Below are 21126 nucleotides of genomic sequence, written 5' to 3' on the forward strand. Positions count from 1 at the left end.
CTGCGGCTGTAAGAAATGTGCGCCAAAAGGTGCGCCAACAAATAGCACCTATATACTGCCATGATGAATGTCCCATACTGTGGCCCTCCAGGAAAAATGACGTGCAAAGGGGTACCCACAAACACGGACACCCGCTGACAAAAAATACGTGTGCATGTATACCGGGGTGCGCGGGAAGTCTCACACGCGATTTGCAGGGTACGTGCATCACAGGGGTTCGCGTGAAGTAATTCACGCGATCGGGCCTGGGGGAGCGTGCTACGTGTATTTCAGGGGTTCGCGTGAAGTTTCTCACGCGATCGGGCCTGGGGGAGCGTGCTACGTGTATTTCAGGGGTTCGCGTGAAGTTTCACACGCGATCGGACCTGGGGGAGCGGGCTACGTGTATTACAGGGGTTCGCGTGAAGTTCCTCACGCGATCGGGCCTGGGGGAGCGTGCTACGTGTATTTCAGGGGTTCGCGTGAAGTTTCACATGCGATCGGGCCTGGGGGAGCGGGCTACGTGTATTACAGGGGTTCGCGTGAAGTTCCTCACGCGATCGGGCCTGGGGGAGCGGGCTACGTGTATTACAGGGGTGCGCAGGAAGTTCCACACGCGAATAGCCTGGGCGCGTGTATTTGAGGGGTGCGCGGGAAGTTCCACACGCGAATAGCCTGGGCGCGTGTATTTGAGGGGTGCGCGGGAAGTTCCACACGCGAATAGCCTGGGCGCGTGTATTTGAGGGGTGCGTGGGAAGTTCCACACGCGAATAGCCTGGGCGCGTGTATTTGAGGGGTGCGCGGGAAGTTTTACACGCGAATAGCCTGGGCGCGTGTATTTCAGGGGTGCGCGGGAAGTTTTACACGCGATTTCTGCACGGTACGTGTATTTCAGGGGTGCCGGGGAGTCCCACATGTGATTTGACAGTGTGGGTCCTCCCAGGTGTACCCTGTACACCCTCCACGGCCCCTGCAGGCAGCCCACACCACAGGGGACTACCCTGCATCCCTGGTCATGTCCCACAGGCAGCCCACCCAACATGGGCATGCCCCTCAGCAAAGGCACATGTCTCCTTGAACTAATGAACACCAACTCATGTCCCCTTGCACCCCCACCCCCCAGCACTGTGGGGCACCTGCCAGCAGGCCCCCATCCATGTCCAACTCATGTCCCCCACCACCCTCATCCCCCAGCACTGTGGGGCACCTGCCAGCAGGCCCCCACCCATGTCCAACTCATGTCTCCCACCACCCCCACCCCCCAGCCACCGGGGTCAACCTCCACCAGGCCCCCACTCATGTCTCCCACCACCCCCACACCCCAGCAGTGCAGGGGCACCCTCCACCAGGCCCCCACTCATGTCTCCCACCACCCCCACACCCCAGCAGTGCAGGGGCAGCCTCCACCAGGCCCCCACTCATGTCACCCACCACCCCCACACCGCAGCAGTGCAGGGGCAGCCTCCACCAGGCCCCCACTCATGTCACCCACCACCCCCACCCCCCAGCCACCAGGGGCACCCTCCACCAGGCCCCCACTCATGTCTCCCACCACCCCCACACCCCAGCAGTGCAGGGGCACCCTCCACCAGGCCCCCACTCATGTCTCCCACCACCCCCACACCCCAGCAGTGCAGGGGCACCCTCCACCAGGCCCCCACTCATGTCTCCCACCACCCCCACACCCCAGCAGTGCAGGGTCACCCTCCACCAGGCCCCCACTCATGTCTCCCACCACCCCCACACCCCAGCAGTGCAGGGGCAGCCTCCACCAGGCCCCCACTCATGTCACCCACCACCCCCACCCCCCAGCCACCAGGGGCACCCTCCACCAGGCCCCCACTCATGTCTCCCACCACCCCCCAGCCACCAGGGGCACCCTCCACCAGGCCCCCACTCATGTCTCCCACCACCCCCACACCCCAGCAGTGCAGGGGCACCCTCCACCAGGCCCCCACTCATGTCTCCCACCACCCCCACGCCCCAGCAGTGCAGGGGCACCCTCCACCAGGCCCCCACTCATGTCTCCCACCACCCCCACACCCCAGCAGTGCAGGGGCACCCTCCACCAGGCCCCACTCATGTCTACCACCACCCCCACACCCCCAGCCACCAGGGGCACCCTCCACCAGGCCCCCACTCATGTCTCCCACCACCCCCACACCCCAGCAGTGCAGGGGCAGCCTCCACCAGGCCCCCACTCATGTCACCCACCACCCCCACCCCCCAGCCACCAGGGGCACCCTCCACCAGGCCCCCACTCATGTCTCCCACCACCCCCACACCCCAGCCACCAGGGGCACCCTCCAGCAGGCCCCCACTCATGTCTACCACCACCCCCACACCCCAGCAGTGCAGGGGCACCCTCCACCAGGCCCCCACTCATGTCTCCCACCACCCCCACACCCCAGCAGTGCAGGGTCACCCTCCACCAGGCCCCCACTCATGTCTCCCACCACCCCCACCCCCCAGCCACCAGGGGCACCCTCCACCAGGCCCCCACTCATGTCTCCCACCACCCCCACACTCCAGCAGTGCAGGGGCAGCCTCCACCAGGCCCCCACTCATGTCACCCGCCACCCCCACCCCCCAGCCACCAGGGTCACCCTCCACCAGGCCCCCACTCATCTCTACCACCACCCCCACACCCCAGCAGTGCAGGGTCACCCTCCACCAGGCCCCCACCCATGTCTCCCACCACCCCCACACCCCAGCAGTGCAGGGGCACCCTCCACCAGGCCCCCACTCATGTCTCCCACCACCCCCACACCCCAGCAGTGCAGGGGCACCCTCCACCAGGCCCCCACTCATGTCTCCCACCACCCCCACACCCCAGCAGTGCAGGGTCACCCTCCACCAGGCCCCCACTCATGTCTCCCACCACCCCCACCCCCCAGCCACCAGGGGCACCCTCCACCAGGCCCCCACTCATGTCTCCCACCACCCCCACACCCCAGCAGTGCAGGGGCACCCTCCACCAGGCCCCACTCATGTCTACCACCACCCCCACACCCCCAGCCACCAGGGGCACCCTCCACCAGGCCCCCACTCATGTCTACCACCACCCCCACACCCCCAGCCACCAGGGGCACCCTCCACCAGGCCCCCACTCATGTCTACCACCACCCCCACACCCAAGCAGTGCAGGGGCACCCTCCACCAGGCCCCACTCATGTCTACAACCACCCCCACACCCCCAGCCACCAGGGGCACCCTCCACCAGGCCCCCACTCATGTCTCCCACCACCCCCACACCCCAGCAGTGCAGGGGCAGCCTCCACCAGGCCCCCACTCATGTCACCCACCACCCCCACCCCCCAGCCACCAGGGGCACCCTCCACCAGGCCCCACTCATGTCTCCCATCACCCCCACACCCCAGCAGTGCAGGGGCACCCTCCACCAGGCCCCACTCATGTCTACCACCACCCCCACACCCCCAGCCACCAGGGGCACCCTCCACCAGGCCCCCACTCATGTCTCCCACCACCCCCACACCCCAGCAGTGCAGGGGAAGCCTCCACCAGGCCCCCACTCATGTCACCCACCACCCCCACCCCCCAGCCACCAGGGTCACCCTCCACCAGGCCCCCACTCATGTCTACCACCACCCCCACACCCCAGCAGTGCAGGGTCACCCTCCACCAGGCCCCCACCCATGTCTCCCACCACCCCCACACCCCAGCAGTGCAGGGGCACCCTCCACCAGGCCCCCACTCATGTCTCCCACCACCCCCACACCCCAGCAGTGCAGGGGCACCCTCCACCAGGCCCCCACTCATGTCTCCCACCACCCCCACACCCCAGCAGTGCAGGGGCACCCTCCACCAGGCCCCCACTCATGTCTCCCACCACCCCCACACCCCAGCAGTGCAGGGTCACCCTCTACCAGGCCCCCACTCATGTCTCCCACCACCCCCACACCCCAGCAGTGCAGGGGCAGCCTCCACCAGGCCCCCACTCATGTCACCCACCACCCCCACCCCCCAGCCACCAGGGGCACCCTCCACCAGGCCCCCACTCATGTCTCCCACCACCCCCACACCCCAGCCACCAGGGGCACCCTCCACCAGGCCCCCACTCATGTCTCCCACCACCCCCACACCCCAGCAGTGCAGGGGCACCCTCCACCAGGCCCCCACTCATGTCACCCACCACCCCCACACCCCAGCAATGCAGGGGCAGCCTCCACCAGGCCCCCACTCATGTCACCCACCACCCCCACCCCCCAGCCACCAGGGGCACCCTCCACCAGGCCCCCACTCATGTATCCCACCACCCCCACACCCCAGCAGTGCAGGGGCACCCTCCACCAGGCCCCCACTCAAGTCTCCCACCACCCCCACACCCCAGCAGTGCAGGGGCAGCCTCCACCAGGCCCCCACTCATGTCACCCACCACCCCCACCCCCCAGCCACCAGGGGCACCCTCCACCAGGCCCCCACTCATGTCTCCCACCACCCCCACACCCCAGCCACCAGGGGCACCCTCCACCAGGCCCCCACTCATGTCTCCCACCACCCCCACACCCCAGCAGTGCAGGGGCAGCCTCCACCAGGCCCCCACTCATGTCACCCACCACCCCCACACTGCAGCAGTGCAGGGGCAGCCTCCACCAGGCCCCCACTCATGTCACCCACCACCCCCACCCCCCAGCCACCAGGGGCACCCTCCACCAGGCCCCCACTCATGTCTCCCACCACCCCCACACCCCAGCAGTGCAGGGGCACCCTCCACCAGGCCCCCACTCATGTCTCCCACCACCCCCACACCCCAGCAGTGCAGGGGCACCCTCCACCAGGCCCCCACTCATGTCTCCCACCACTCCCACACCCCAGCAGTGCAGGGTCACCCTCCACCAGGCCCCCACTCATGTCTCCCACCACCCCCACACCCCAGCAGTGCAGGGGCAGCCTCCACCAGGCCCCCACTCATGTCACCCACCACCCCCACCCCCCAGCCACCAGGGGCACCCTCCACCAGGCACCCACTCATGTCTCCCACCACCCCCACACCCCAGCCACCAGGGGCACCCTCCACCAGGCCCCCACTCATGTCTCCCACCACCCCCACACCCCAGCAGTGCAGGGGCACCCTCCACCAGGCCCCCACTCATGTCTCCCACCACCCCCACACCCCAGCAGTGCAGGGGCACCCTCCACCAGGCCCCCACTCATGTCTCCCACCACCCCCACACCCCAGCAGTGCAGGGTCACCCTCCACCAGGCCCCCACTCATGTCTCCCACCACCCCCACACCCCAGCAGTGCAGGGGCAGCCTCCACCAGGCCCCCACTCATGTCACCCACCACCCCCACCCCCCAGCCACCAGGGGCACCCTCCACCAGGCCCCCACTCATGTCTCCCACCACCCCCACACCCCAGCCACCAGGGGCACCCTCCACCAGGCCCCCACTCATGTCTCCCACCACCCCCACACCCCAGCAGTGCAGGGGCACCCTCCACCAGGCCCCCACTCATGTCACCCACCACCCCCACACCCCAGCAGTGCAGGGGCAGCCTCCACCAGGCCCCCACTCATGTCACCCACCACCCCCACCCCCCAGCCACCAGGGGCACCCTCCACCAGGCCCCCACTCATGTCTCCCACCACCCCCACACCCCAGCAGTGCAGGGGCACCCTCCACCAGGCCCCCACTCATGTCTCCCACCACCCCCACACCCCAGCAGTGCAGGGGCAGCCTCCACCAGGCCCCCACTCATGTCACCCACCACTCCCACCCCCCAGCCACCAGGGCCACCCTCCACCAGGCCCCCACCCATGTCTCCCACCACCCCCATACCCCAGCAGTGCAGGGGCACCCTCCACCAGGCCCCCACTCATGTCTCCCACCACCCCCACACCCCAGCAGTGCAGGGGCACCCTCCACCAGGCCCCCACTCATGTCTCCCACCACCCCCACACCCCAGCAGTGCAGGGTCACCCTCCACTAGGCCCCCACTCATGTCTCCCACCACCCCCACCCCCCAGCCACCAGGGGCACCCTCCGCCAGGCCCCCACTCATGTCTCCCACCACCCCCACACCCCAGCAGTGCAGGGGCACCCTCCACCAGGCCCCACTCATGTCTACCACCACCCCCACACCCCCAGCCACCAGGGGCACCCTCCACCAGGCCCCCACTCATGTCTCCCACCACCCCCACCCCCCAGCCACCAGGGGCACCATCCACCAGGCCCCCACTCATGTCTACCACCACCCCCACACCCCAGCAGTGCAGGGGCACCCTCCACCAGGCCCCCACTCATGTCTCCCACCACCCCCACACCCCAGCAGTGCAGGGGCACCCTCCACCAGGCCCCCACTCATGTCTCCCACCACCCCCACACCCCAGCAGTGCAGGGGCACCCTCCACCAGGCCCCCACTCATGTCTCCCACCACCCCCACACCCCAGCAGTGCAGGGTCACCCTCCACCAGGCCCCCACTCATGTCTCCCACCACCCCCACACCCCAGCAGTGCAGGGGCAGCCTCCACCAGGCCCCCACTCATGTCACCCACCACCCCCACCCCCCAGCTACCAGGGGCACCCTCCACCAGGCCCCCACTCATGTCTCCCACCACCCCCACACCCCAGCCACCAGGGGCACCCTCCACCAGGCCCCCACTCATGTCTCCCACCACCCCCACACCCCAGCAGTGCAGGGGCACCCTCCACCAGGCCCCCACTCATGTCACCCACCACCCCCACACCCCAGCAGTGCAGGGGCAGCCTCCACCAGGCCCCCACTCATGTCACCCACCACCCCCACCCCCCAGCCACCAGGGGCACCCTCCACCAGGCCCCCACTCATGTATCCCACCACCCCCACACCCCAGCAGTGCAGGGGCACCCTCCACCAGGCCCCCACTCAAGTCTCCCACCACCCCCACACCCCAGCAGTGCAGGGGCAGCCTCCACCAGGCCCCCACTCATGTCACCCACCACCCCCACCCCCCAGCCACCAGGGGCACCCTCCACCAGGCCCCCACTCATGTCTCCCACCACCCCCACACCCCAGCCACCAGGGGCACCCTCCACCAGGCCCCCACTCATGTCTCCCACCACCCCCACACCCCAGCAGTGCAGGGGCAGCCTCCACCAGGCCCCCACTCATGTCACCCACCACCCCCACACTGCAGCAGTGCAGGGGCAGCCTCCACCAGGCCCCCACTCATGTCACCCACCACCCCCACCCCCCAGCCACCAGGGGCACCCTCCACCAGGCCCCCACTCATGTCTCCCCACACCCCAGCAGTGCAGGGGCACCCTCCACCAGGCCCCCACTCATGTCTCCCACCACCCCCACACCCCAGCAGTGCAGGGGCACCCTCCACCAGGCCCCCACTCATGTCTCCCACCACTCCCACACCCCAGCAGTGCAGGGTCACCCTCCACCAGGCCCCCACTCATGTCTCCCACCACCCCCACACCCCAGCAGTGCAGGGGCAGCCTCCACCAGGCCCCCACTCATGTCACCCACCACCCCCACCCCCCAGCCACCAGGGGCACCCTCCACCAGGCACCCACTCATGTCTCCCACCACCCCCACACCCCAGCCACCAGGGGCACCCTCCACCAGGCCCCCACTCATGTCTCCCACCACCCCCACACCCCAGCAGTGCAGGGGCACCCTCCACCAGGCCCCCACTCATGTCTCCTACCACCCCCACACCCCAGCAGTGCAGGGGCACCCTCCACCAGGCCCCCACTCATGTCTCCCACCACCCCCACACCCCAGCAGTGCAGGGTCACCCTCCACCAGGCCCCCACTCATGTCTCCCACCACCCCCACACCCCAGCAGTGCAGGGGCAGCCTCCACCAGGCCCCCACTCATGTCACCCACCACCCCCACCCCCCAGCCACCAGGGGCACCCTCCACCAGGCCCCCACTCATGTCTCCCACCACCCCCACACCCCAGCCACCAGGGGCACCCTCCACCAGGCCCCCACTCATGTCTCCCACCACCCCCACACCCCAGCAGTGCAGGGGCACCCTCCACCAGGCCCCCACTCATGTCACCCACCATCCCCACACCCCAGCAGTGCAGGGGCAGCCTCCACCAGGCCCCCACTCATGTCACCCACCACCCCCCAGCCACCAGGGGCACCCTCCACCAGGCCCCCACTCATGTCTCCCACCACCCCCACACCCCAGCAGTGCAGGGGCACCCTCCACCAGGCCCCCACTCATGTCTCCCACCACCCCCACACCCCAGCAGTGCAGGGGCAGCCTCCACCAGGCCCCCACTCATGTCACCCACCACTCCCACCCCCCAGCCACCAGGGTCACCCTCCACCAGGCCCCCACTCATGTCTACCACCACCCCCACACCCCAGCAGTGCAGGGTCACCCTCCACCAGGCCCCCACCCATGTCTCCCACCACCCCCACACCCCAGCAGTGCAGGGGCACCCTCCACCAGGCCCCCACTCATGTCTCCCACCACCCCCACACCCCAGCAGTGCAGGGGCCCCCTCCACCAGGCCCCCACTCATGTCTCCCACCACCCCCACACCCCAGCAGTGCAGGGGCACCCTCCACCAGGCCCCACTCATGTCTACCACCACCCCCACACCCCCAGCCACCAGGGGCACCCTCCACCAGGCCCCCACTCATGTCTCCCACCACCCCCACCCCCCAGCCACCAGGGGCACCATCCACCAGGCCCCCACTCATGTCTACCACCACCCCCACACCCCAGCAGTGCAGGGGCACCCTCCACCAGGCCCCCACTCATGTCTCCCACCACCCCCACACCCCAGCAGTGCAGGGGCACCCTCCACCAGGCCCCCACTCATGTCTCCCACCACCCCCACACCCCAGCAGTGCAGGGGCACCCTCCACCAGGCCCCCACTCATGTCTCCCACCACCCCCACACCCCAGCAGTGCAGGGTCACCCTCCACCAGGCCCCCACTCATGTCTCCCACCACCCCCACACCCCAGCAGTGCAGGGGCAGCCTCCACCAGGCCCCCACTCATGTCACCCACCACCCCCACCCCCCAGCTACCAGGGGCACCCTCCACCAGGCCCCCACTCATGTCTCCCACCACCCCCACACCCCAGCCACCAGGGGCACCCTCCACCAGGCCCCCACTCATGTCTCCCACCACCCCCACACCCCAGCAGTGCAGGGGCACCCTCCACCAGGCCCCCACTCATGTCACCCACCACCCCCACACCCCAGCAGTGCAGGGGCAGCCTCCACCAGGCCCCCACTCATGTCACCCACCACCCCCACCCCCCAGCCACCAGGGGCACCCTCCACCAGGCCCCCACTCATGTATCCCACCACCCCCACACCCCAGCAGTGCAGGGGCACCCTCCACCAGGCCCCCACTCAAGTCTCCCACCACCCCCACACCCCAGCAGTGCAGGGGCAGCCTCCACCAGGCCCCCACTCATGTCACCCACCACCCCCACCCCCCAGCCACCAGGGGCACCCTCCACCAGGCCCCCACTCATGTCTCCCACCACCCCCACACCCCAGCCACCAGGGGCACCCTCCACCAGGCCCCCACTCATGTCTCCCACCACCCCCACACCCCAGCAGTGCAGGGGCAGCCTCCACCAGGCCCCCACTCATGTCACCCACCACCCCCACACTGCAGCAGTGCAGGGGCAGCCTCCACCAGGCCCCCACTCATGTCACCCACCACCCCCACCCCCCAGCCACCAGGGGCACCCTCCACCAGGCCCCCACTCATGTCTCCCCACACCCCAGCAGTGCAGGGGCACCCTCCACCAGGCCCCCACTCATGTCTCCCACCACCCCCACACCCCAGCAGTGCAGGGGCACCCTCCACCAGGCCCCCACTCATGTCTCCCACCACTCCCACACCCCAGCAGTGCAGGGTCACCCTCCACCAGGCCCCCACTCATGTCTCCCACCACCCCCACACCCCAGCAGTGCAGGGGCAGCCTCCACCAGGCCCCCACTCATGTCACCCACCACCCCCACCCCCCAGCCACCAGGGGCACCCTCCACCAGGCACCCACTCATGTCTCCCACCACCCCCACACCCCAGCCACCAGGGGCACCCTCCACCAGGCCCCCACTCATGTCTCCCACCACCCCCACACCCCAGCAGTGCAGGGGCACCCTCCACCAGGCCCCCACTCATGTCTCCTACCACCCCCACACCCCAGCAGTGCAGGGGCACCCTCCACCAGGCCCCCACTCATGTCTCCCACCACCCCCACACCCCAGCAGTGCAGGGTCACCCTCCACCAGGCCCCCACTCATGTCTCCCACCACCCCCACACCCCAGCAGTGCAGGGGCAGCCTCCACCAGGCCCCCACTCATGTCACCCACCACCCCCACCCCCCAGCCACCAGGGGCACCCTCCACCAGGCCCCCACTCATGTCTCCCACCACCCCCACACCCCAGCCACCAGGGGCACCCTCCACCAGGCCCCCACTCATGTCTCCCACCACCCCCACACCCCAGCAGTGCAGGGGCACCCTCCACCAGGCCCCCACTCATGTCACCCACCACCCCCACACCCCAGCAGTGCAGGGGCAGCCTCCACCAGGCCCCCACTCATGTCACCCACCACCCCCCAGCCACCAGGGGCACCCTCCACCAGGCCCCCACTCATGTCTCCCACCACCCCCACACCCCAGCAGTGCAGGGGCACCCTCCACCAGGCCCCCACTCATGTCTCCCACCACCCCCACACCCCAGCAGTGCAGGGGCAGCCTCCACCAGGCCCCCACTCATGTCACCCACCACTCCCACCCCCCAGCCACCAGGGTCACCCTCCACCAGGCCCCCACTCATGTCTACCACCACCCCCACACCCCAGCAGTGCAGGGTCACCCTCCACCAGGCCCCCACCCATGTCTCCCACCACCCCCACACCCCAGCAGTGCAGGGGCACCCTCCACCAGGCCCCCACTCATGTCTCCCACCACCCCCACACCCCAGCAGTGCAGGGGCCCCCTCCACCAGGCCCCCACTCATGTCTCCCACCACCCCCACACCCCAGCAGTGCAGGGTCACCCTCCACTAGGCCCCCACTCATGTCTCCCACCACCCCCACCCCCCAGCCACCAGGGGCACCCTCCGCCAGGCCCCCACTCATGTCTCCCACCACCCCCACACCCCAGCAGTGCAGGGGCACCCTCCACCAGGCCCCACTCATGTCTACCACCACCCCCAAACCCCCAGCCACCAGGGGCACCCTCCACCAGGCCCCCACTCATGTCTCCCACCACCCCCACCCCCCAGCCACCAGGGGCACCCACCACCAGGCCCCCACTCATGTCTACCACCACCCCCACACCCCAGCAGTGCAGGGGCACCCTCCACCAGGCCCCACTCATGTCTACAACCACCCCCACACCCCCAGCCACCAGGGGCACCCTCCACCAGGCCCCCACTCATGTCTCCCACCACCCCCACACCCCAGCAGTGCAGGGGCAGCGTCCACCAGGCCCCCACTCATGTCACCCACCACCCCCACCCCCCAGCCACCAGGGGCACCCTCCACCAGGCCCCCACTCATGTCTCCCACCACCCCCACACCCCAGCCACCAGGGGCACCCTCCACCAGGCCCCCACTCATGTCTACCACCACCCCCACACCCCAGCAGTGCAGGGGCACCCTCCACCAGGCCCCCACTCATGTCTCCCACCACCCCCACACCCCAGCAGTGCAGGGGCAGCCTCCACCAGGCCCCCACTCATGTCACCCACCACCCCCACACCCCAGCCACCAGGGGCACCCTCCACCAGGCCCCCACTCATGTCTCCCACCACCCCCACACCCCAGCAGTGCAGGGGCACCCTCCACCAGGCCCCACTCATGTCTACCACCACCCCCACACCCCCAGCCACCAGGGGCACCCTCCACCAGGCCCCCACTCATGTCTCCCACCACCCCCACACCCCAGCAGTGCAGGGGCAGCCCCCACCAGGCCCCCACTCATGTCACCCACCACCCCCACCCCCCAGCCACCAGGGTCACCCTCCACCAGGCCCCCACTCATGTCTACCACCACCCCCACACCCCAGCAGTGCAGGGTCACCCTCCACCAGGCCCCCACTCATGTCTCCCACCACCCCCACACCCCAGCCACCAGGGGCACCCTCCACCAGGCCCCCACTCATGTCTCCCACCACCCCCACACCCCAGCAGTGCAGGGGCACCCTCCACCAGGCCCCACTCATGTCTACCACCACCCCCACACCCCCAGCCACCAGGGGCACCCTCCACCAGGCCCCCACTCATGTCTCCCACCACCCCCACACCCCAGCAGTGCAGGGGCAGCCCCCACCAGGCCCCCACTCATGTCACCCACCACCCCCACCCCCCAGCCACCAGGGTCACCCTCCACCAGGCCCCCACTCATGTCTACCACCACCCCACACCCCAGCAGTGCAGGGTCACCCTCCACCAGGCCCCCACTCATGTCACCCACCACCCCCACACCCCAGCAGTGCAGGGGCAGCCTCCACCAGGCCCCCACTCATGTCACCCACCACCCCCACCCCCCAGCCACCAGGGGCACCCTCCACCAGGCCCCCACTCATGTATCCCACCACCCCCACACCCCAGCAGTGCAGGGGCACCCTCCACCAGGCCCCCACTCAAGTCTCCCACCACCCCCACACCCCAGCAGTGCAGGGGCAGCCTCCACCAGGCCCCCACTCATGTCACCCACCACCCCCACCCCCCAGCCACCAGGGGCACCCTCCACCAGGCCCCCACTCATGTCTCCCACCACCCCCACACCCCAGCCACCAGGGGCACCCTCCACCAGGCCCCACTCATGTCTCCCACCACCCCCACACCCCAGCAGTGCAGGGGCAGCCTCCACCAGGCCCCCACTCATGTCACCCACCACCCCCACACTGCAGCAGTGCAGGGGCAGCCTCCACCAGGCCCCCACTCATGTCACCCACCACCCCCACCCCCCAGCCACCAGGGGCACCCTCCACCAGGCCCCCACTCATGTCTCCCACCACCCCCACACCCCAGCAGTGCAGGGGCACCCTCCACCAGGCCCCCACTCATGTCTCCCACCACCCCCACACCCCAGCAGTGCAGGGGCACCCTCCACCAGGCCCCCACTCATGTCTCCCACCACTCCCACACCCCAGCAGTGCAGGGTCACCCTCCACCAGGCCCCCACTCATGTCTCCCACCACCCCCACACCCCAGCAGTGCAGGGGCAGCCTCCACCAGGCCCCCACTCATGTCACCCACCACCCCCACCCCCCAGCCACCAGGGGCACCCTCCACCAGGCACCCACTCATGTCTCCCACCACCCCCACACCCCAGCAGTGCAGGGGCACCCTCCACCAGGCCCCCACTCATGTCTCCCACCACCCCCACACCCCAGCAGTGCAGGGGCACCCTCCACCAGGCCCCCACTCATGTCTCCCACCACCCCCACACCCCAGCAGTGCAGGGGCACCCTCCACCAGGCCCCCACTCATGTCTCCCACCACCCCCACACCCCAGCAGTGCAGGGTCACCCTCCACCAGGCCCCCACTCATGTCTCCCACCACCCCCACACCCCAGCAGTGCAGGGGCACCCTCCACCAGGCCCCCACTCAAGTCTCCCACCACCCCCACACCCCAGCAGTGCAGGGGCAGCCTCCACCAGGCCCCCATTCATGTCACCCACCACCCCCACCCCCCAGCCACCAGGGGCACCCTCCACCAGGCCCCCACTCATGTCTCCCACCACCCCCACACCCCAGCCACCAGTGGCACCCTCCACCAGGCCCCCACTCATGTCTCCCACCACCCCCACACCCCAGCAGTGCAGGGGCAGCCTCCACCAGGCCCCCACTCATGTCACCCACCACCCCCACACTGCAGCAGTGCAGGGGCAGCCTCCACCAGGCCCCCACTCATGTCACCCACCACCCCCACCCCCCAGCCACCAGGGGCACCCTCCACCAGGCCCCCACTCATGTCTCCCACCACCCCCACACCCCAGCAGTGCAGGGGCACCATCCACCAGGCCCCCACTCATGTCTCCCACCACCCCCACACCCCAGCAGTGCAGGGGCACCCTCCACCAGGCCCCCACTCATGTCTCCCACCACTCCCACACCCCAGCAGTGCAGGGTCACCCTCCACCAGGCCCCCACTCATGTCTCCCACCACCCCCACACCCCAGCAGTGCAGGGGCAGCCTCCACCAGGCCCCCACTCATGTCCCCACCACCCCCACCCCCCAGCCACCAGGGGCACCCTCCACCAGGCACCCACTCATGTCTCCCACCACCCCCACACCCCAGCCACCAGGGGCACCCTCCACCAGGCCCCCACTCATGTCTCCCACCACCCCCACACCCCAGCAGTGCAGGGTCACCCTCCACCAGGCCCCCACTCATGTCTCCCACCACCCCCACACCCCAGCAGTGCAGGGGCAGCCTCCACCAGGCCCCCACTCATGTCACCCACCACCCCCACCCCCCAGCCACCAGGGGCACCCTCCACCAGGCCCCCACTCATGTCTCCCACCACCCCCACACCCCAGCCACCAGGGGCACCCTCCACCAGGCCCCCACTCATGTCTCCCACCACCCCCACACCCCAGCAGTGCAGGGGCACCCTCCACCAGGCCCCCACTCATGTCACCCACCACCCCCACACCCCAGCAGTGCAGGGGCAGCCTCCACCAGGCCCCCACTCATGTCACCCACCACCCCCACCCCCCAGCCACCAGGGGCACCCTCCACCAGGCCCCCACTCATGTCTCCCACCACCCCCACACCCCAGCAGTGCAGGGGCACCCTCCACCAGGCCCCCACTCATGTCTCCCACCACCCCCACACCCCAGCAGTGCAGGGGCAGCCTCCACCAGGCCCCCACTCATGTCACCCACCACTCCCACCCCCCAGCCACCAGGGTCACCCTCCACCAGGCCCCCACTCATGTCTACCACCACCCCCACACCCCAGCAGTGCAGGGTCACCCTCCACCAGGCCCCCACCCATGTCTCCCACCACCCCCACACCCCAGCAGTGCAGGGGCACCCTCCACCAGGCCCCCACTCATGTCTCCCACCACCCCCACACCCCAGCAGTGCAGGGGCACCCTCCACCAGGCCCCCACTCATGTCTCCCACCACCCCCACACCCCAGCAGTGCAGGGTCACCCTCCACTAGGCCCCCACTCATGTCTCCCACCACCCCCACCCCCCAGCCACCAGGGGCACCCTCCGCCAGGCCCCCACTCATGTCTCCCACCACCCCCACACCCCAGCAGTGCAGGGGCACCCTCCACCAGGCCCCACTCATGTCTACCACCACCCCCACACCCCCAGCCACCAGGGGCACCCTCCACCAGGCCCCCACTCATGTCTCCCACCACCCCCACCCCCCAGCCACCAGGGGCACCCTCCACCAGGCCCCCACTCATGTCTACCACCACCCCCACACCCCAGCAGTGCAGGGGCACCCTCCACCAGGCCCCCACTCATGTCTCCCACCACCCCCACACCCCAGCAGTGCAGGGGCACCCTCCACCAGGCCCCCACTCATGTCTCCCACCACCCCCACACCCCAGCAGTGCAGGGGCACCCTCCACCAGGCCCCCACTCATGTCTCCCACCACCCCCACACCCCAGCAGTGCAGGGTCACCCTCCACCAGGCCCCCACTCATGTCTCCCACCACCCCCACACCCCAGCAGTGCAGGGGCAGCCTCCACCAGGCCCCCACTCATGTCACCCACCACCCCCACCCCCCAGCCACCAGGGGCACCCTCCACCAGGCCCCCACTCATGTCTCCCACCACCCCCACACCCCAGCCACCAGGGGCACCCTCCACCAGGCCCCCACTCATGTCTCCCACCACCCCCACACCCCAGCAGTGCAGGGGCACCCTCCACCAGGCCCCCACTCATGTCACCCACCACCCCCACACCCCAGCAGTGCAGGGGCAGCCTCCACCAGGCCCCCACTCATGTCACCCACCACCCCCACCCCCCAGCCACCAGGGGCACCCTCCACCAGGCCCCCACTCATGTATCCCACCACCCCCACACCCCAGCAGTGCAGGGGCACCCTCCACCAGGCCCCCACTCAAGTCTCCCACCACCCCCACACCCCAGCAGTGCAGGGGCAGCCTCCACCAGGCCCCCACTCATGTCACCCACCACCCCCACCCCCCAGCCACCAGGGGCACCCTCCACCAGGCCCCCACTCATGTCTCCCACCACCCCCACACCCCAGCCACCAGGGGCACCCTCCACCAGGCCCCCACTCATGTCTCCCACCACCCCCACACCCCAGCAGTGCAGGGGCAGCCTCCACCAGGCCCCCACTCATGTCACCCACCACCCCCACACTGCAGCAGTGCAGGGGCAGCCTCCACCAGGCCCCCACTCATGTCACCCACCACCCCCACCCCCCAGCCACCAGGGGCACCCTCCACCAGGCCCCCACTCATGTCTCCCACCACCCCCACACCCCAGCAGTGCAGGGGCGCCCTCCACCAGGCCCCCACTCATGTCTCCCACCACCCCCACACCCCAGCAGTGCAGGGGCACCCTCCACCAGGCCCCCACTCATGTCTCCCACCACTCCCACACCCCAGCAGTGCAGGGTCACCCTCCACCAGGCCCCCACTCATGTCTCCCACCACCCCCACGCCCCAGCAGTGCAGGGGCAGCCTCCACCAGGCCCCCACTCATGTCACCCACCACCCCCACCCCCCAGCCACCAGGGGCACCCTCCACCAGGCACCCACTCATGTCTCCCACCACCCCCACACCCCAGCCACCAGGGGCACCCTCCACCAGGCCCCCACTCATGTCTCCCACCACCCCCACACCCCAGCAGTGCAGGGGCACCCTCCACCAGGCCCCCACTCATGTCTCCCACCACCCCCACACCCCAGCAGTGCAGGGGCACCCTCCACCAGGCCCCCACTCATGTCTCCCACCACCCCCACACCCCAGCAGTGCAGGGTCACCCTCCACCAGGCCCCCACTCATGTCTCCCACCACCCCCACACCCCAGCAGTGCAGGGGCAGCCTCCACCAGGCCCCCACTCATGTCACCCACCACCCCCACCCCCCAGCCACCAGGGGCACCCTCCACCAGGCCCCCACTCATGTCTCCCACCACCCCCACACCCCAGCCACCAGGGGCACCCTCCACCAGGCCCCCACTCATGTCTCCCACCACCCCCACACCCCAGCAGTGCAGGGGCACCCTCCAGCAGGCCCCCACTCATGTCACCCACCACCCCCACACCCCAGCAGTGCAGGGGCAGCCTCCACCAGGCCCCCACTCATGTCACCCACCACCCCCCAGCCACCAGGGGCACCCTCCACCAGGCCCCCACTCATGTCTCCCACCACCCCCACACCCCAGCAGTGCAGGGGCACCCTCCACCAGGCCCCCACTCATGTCTCCCACCACCCCCACACCCCAGCAGTGCAGGGGCAGCCTCCACCAGGCCCCCACTCATGTCACCCACCACTCCCACCCCCCAGCCACCAGGGTCACCCTCCACCAGGCCCCCACTCATGTCTACCACCACCCCCACACCCCAGCAGTGCAGGGTCACCCTCCACCAGGCCCCCACCCATGTCTCCCACCACCCCCACACCCCAGCAGTGCAGGGGCACCCTCCACCAGGCCCCCACTCATGTCTCCCACCACCCCCACACCCCAGCAGTGCAGGGGCACCCTCCACCAGGCCCCCACTCATGTCTCCCACCACCCCCACACCCCAGCAGTGCAGGGTCACCCTCCACTAGGCCCCCACTCATGTCTCCCACCACCCCCACCCCCCAGCCACCAGGGGCACCCTCCGCCAGGCCCCCACTCATGTCTCCCACCACCCCCACACCCCAGCAGTGCAGGGGCACCCTCCACCAGGCCCCACTCATGTCTACCACCACCCCCACACCCCCAGCCACCAGGGGCACCCTCCACCAGGCCCCCACTCATGTCTCCCACCACCCCCACCCCCCAGCCACCAGGGGCACCCTCCACCAGGCCCCCACTCATGTCTACCACCACCCCCACACCCCAGCAGTGCAGGGGCACCCTCCACCAGGCCCCACTCATGTCTACAACCACCCCCACACCCCCAGCCACCAGGGGCACCCTCCACCAGGCCCCCACTCATGTCTCCCACCACCCCCACACCCCAGCAGTGCAGGGGCAGCGTCCACCAGGCCCCCACTCATGTCACCCACCACCCCCACCCCCCAGCCACCAGGGGCACCCTCCACCAGGCCCCCACTCATGTCTCCCACCACCCCCACACCCCAGCCACCAGGGGCACCCTCCACCAGGCCCCCACTCATGTCTACCACCACCCCCACACCCCAGCAGTGCAGGGGCAGCCTCCACCAGGCCCCCACTCATGTCACCCACCACCCCCACACCCCAGCCACCAGGGGCACCCTCCACCAGGCCCCCACTCATGTCTCCCACCCCCCCCACACCCCAGCAGTGCAGGGGCACCCTCCACCAGGCCCCACTCATGTCTACCACCACCCCCACACCCCCAGCCACCAGGGGCACCCTCCACCAGGCCCCCACTCATGTCTCCCACCACCCCCACACCCCAGCAGTGCAGGGGCAGCCCCCACCAGGCCCCCACTCATGTCACCCACCACCCCCACCCCCCAGCCACCAGGGTCACCCTCCACCAGGCCCCCACTCATGTCTACCACCACCCCCACACCCCAGCAGTGCAGGGTCACCCTCCACCAGGCCCCCACTCATGTCTCCCACCACCCCCACACCCCAGCCACCAGGGGCACCCTCCACCAGGCCCCCACTCATGTCTCCCACCACCCCCACACCCCAGCAGTGCAGGGGCACCCTCCACCAGGCCCCCACTCATGTCTCCCACCACCCCCACGCCCCAGCAGTGCAGGGGCACCCTCCACCAGGCCCCCACTCATGTCTCCCACCACCCCCACACCCCAGCAGTGCAGGGGCACCCTCCACCAGGCCCCACTCATGTCTACCACCACCCCCACACCCCCAGCCACCAGGGGCACCCTCCACCAGGCCCCCACTCATGTCTCCCACCACCCCCACCCCCCAGCCACCAGGGGCAGCCTCCACCAGGCCCCCACTCATGTCACCCACCACCCCCACCCCCCAGCCACCAGGGGCACCCTCCACCAGGCCCCCACTCATGTCTCCCACCACCCCCACACCCCAGCCACCAGGGGCACCCTCCACCAGGCCCCCACTCATGTCTACCACCACCCCCACACCCCAGCAGTGCAGGGGCAGCCTCCACCAGGCCCCCACTCATGTCTCCCACCACCCCCACACCCCAGCAGTGCAGGGTCACCCTCCACCAGGCCCCCACTCATGTCTCCCACCACCCCCACCCCCCAGCCACCAGGGGCACCCTCCACCAGGCCCCCACTCATGTCTCCCACCACCCCCACACCCCAGCAGTGCAGGGGCAGCCTCCACCAGGCCCCCACTCATGTCACCCACCACCCCCAACCCCCAGCCACCATGGTCACCCTCCACCAGGCCCCCACTCATGTCTACCACCACCCCCACACCCCAGCAGTGCAGGGTCACCCTCCACCAGGCCCCCACCCATGTCTCCCACCACCCCCACACCCCAGCAGTGCAGGGGCACCCTCCACCAGGCCCCCACTCATGTCTCCCACCACCCCCACACCCCAGCAGTGCAGGGGCACCCTCCACCAGGCCCCCACTCATGTCTCCCACCACCCCCACACCCCAGCAGTGCAGGGTCACCCTCCACCAGGCCCCCACTCATGTCTCCCACCACCCCCACCCCCCAGCCACCAGGGGCACCCTCCGCCAGGCCCCCACTCATGTCTCCCACCACCCCCACACCCCAGCAGTGCAGGGCCACCTTCCACCAGGCCCCACTCATGTCTACCACCACCCCCACACCCCCAGCCACCAGGGGCACCCTCCACCAGGCCCCCACTCATGTCTCCCACCACCCCCACCCCCCAGCCACCAGGGGCACCCTCCACCAGGCCCCCACTCATGTCTACCACCACCCCCACACCCCAGCAGTGCAGGGGCACCCTCCACCAGGCCCCACTCATGTCTACAACCACCCCCACACCCCCAGCCACCAGGGGCACCCTCCACCAGGCCCCCACTCATGTCTCCCACCACCCTCACACCCCAGCAGTGCAGGGGCAGCCTCCACCAGGCCCCCACTCATGTCACCCACCACCCCCACCCCCAGCCACCAGGGGCACCCTCCACCAGGCCCCCACTCATGTCTCCCACCACCCCCACACCCCAGCCACCAGGGGCACCCTCCACCAGGCCCCCACTCATGTCTACCACCACCCCCACACCCCAGCAGTGCAGGGGCACCCTCCACCAGGCCCCCACTCATGTCTCCCACCACCCCCACACCCCAGCAGTGCAGGGGCAGCCTCCACCAGGCCCCCACTCATGTCACCCACCACCCCCACACCCCAGCCACCAGGGGCACCCTCCACCAGGCCCCCACTCATGTCTCCCACCACCCCCACACCCCAGCAGTGCAGGGGCACCCTCCACCAGGCCCCACTCATGTCTACCACCACCCCCACACCCCCAGCCACCAGGGGCACCCTCCACCAGGCCCCCACTCATGTCTCCCACCACCCCCACACCCCAGCAGTGCAGGGGCAGCCTCCACCAGGCCCCCACTCATGTCACCCACCACCCCCACCCCCCAGCCACCAGGGTCACCCTCCACCAGGCCCCCACTCATGTCTACCACCACCCCCACACCCCAGCAGTGCAGGGTCACCCTCCACCAGGCCCCCACCCATGTCTCCCACCACCCCCACACCCCAGCAGTGCAGGGGCACCCTCCACCAGGCCCCCACTCATGTCTCCCACCACCCCCACACCCCAGCAGTGCAGGGGCACCCTCCACCAGGCCCCCACTCATGTCTCCCACCACCCCCACACCCCAGCAGTGCAGGGTCACCCTCCACCAGGCCCCCACTCATGTCTCCCACCACCCCACCCCCCAGCCACCAGGGGCACCCTCCGCCAGGCCCCCACTCATGTCTCCCACCACCCCCACACCCCAGCAGTGCAGGGGCACCCTCCACCAGGCCCCACTCATGTCTACCACCACCCCCACACCCCCAGCCACCAGGGGCACCCTCCACCAGGCCCCCACTCATGTCTTCCA

Source organism: Ambystoma mexicanum, chromosome 1p (genome assembly GCF_040938575.1).
Source record: "Ambystoma mexicanum isolate Mex_15411 chromosome 1p, UKY_AmexF1_1, whole genome shotgun sequence".
In the NCBI taxonomy this organism is placed as follows: domain Eukaryota; kingdom Metazoa; phylum Chordata; class Amphibia; order Caudata; family Ambystomatidae; genus Ambystoma; species Ambystoma mexicanum.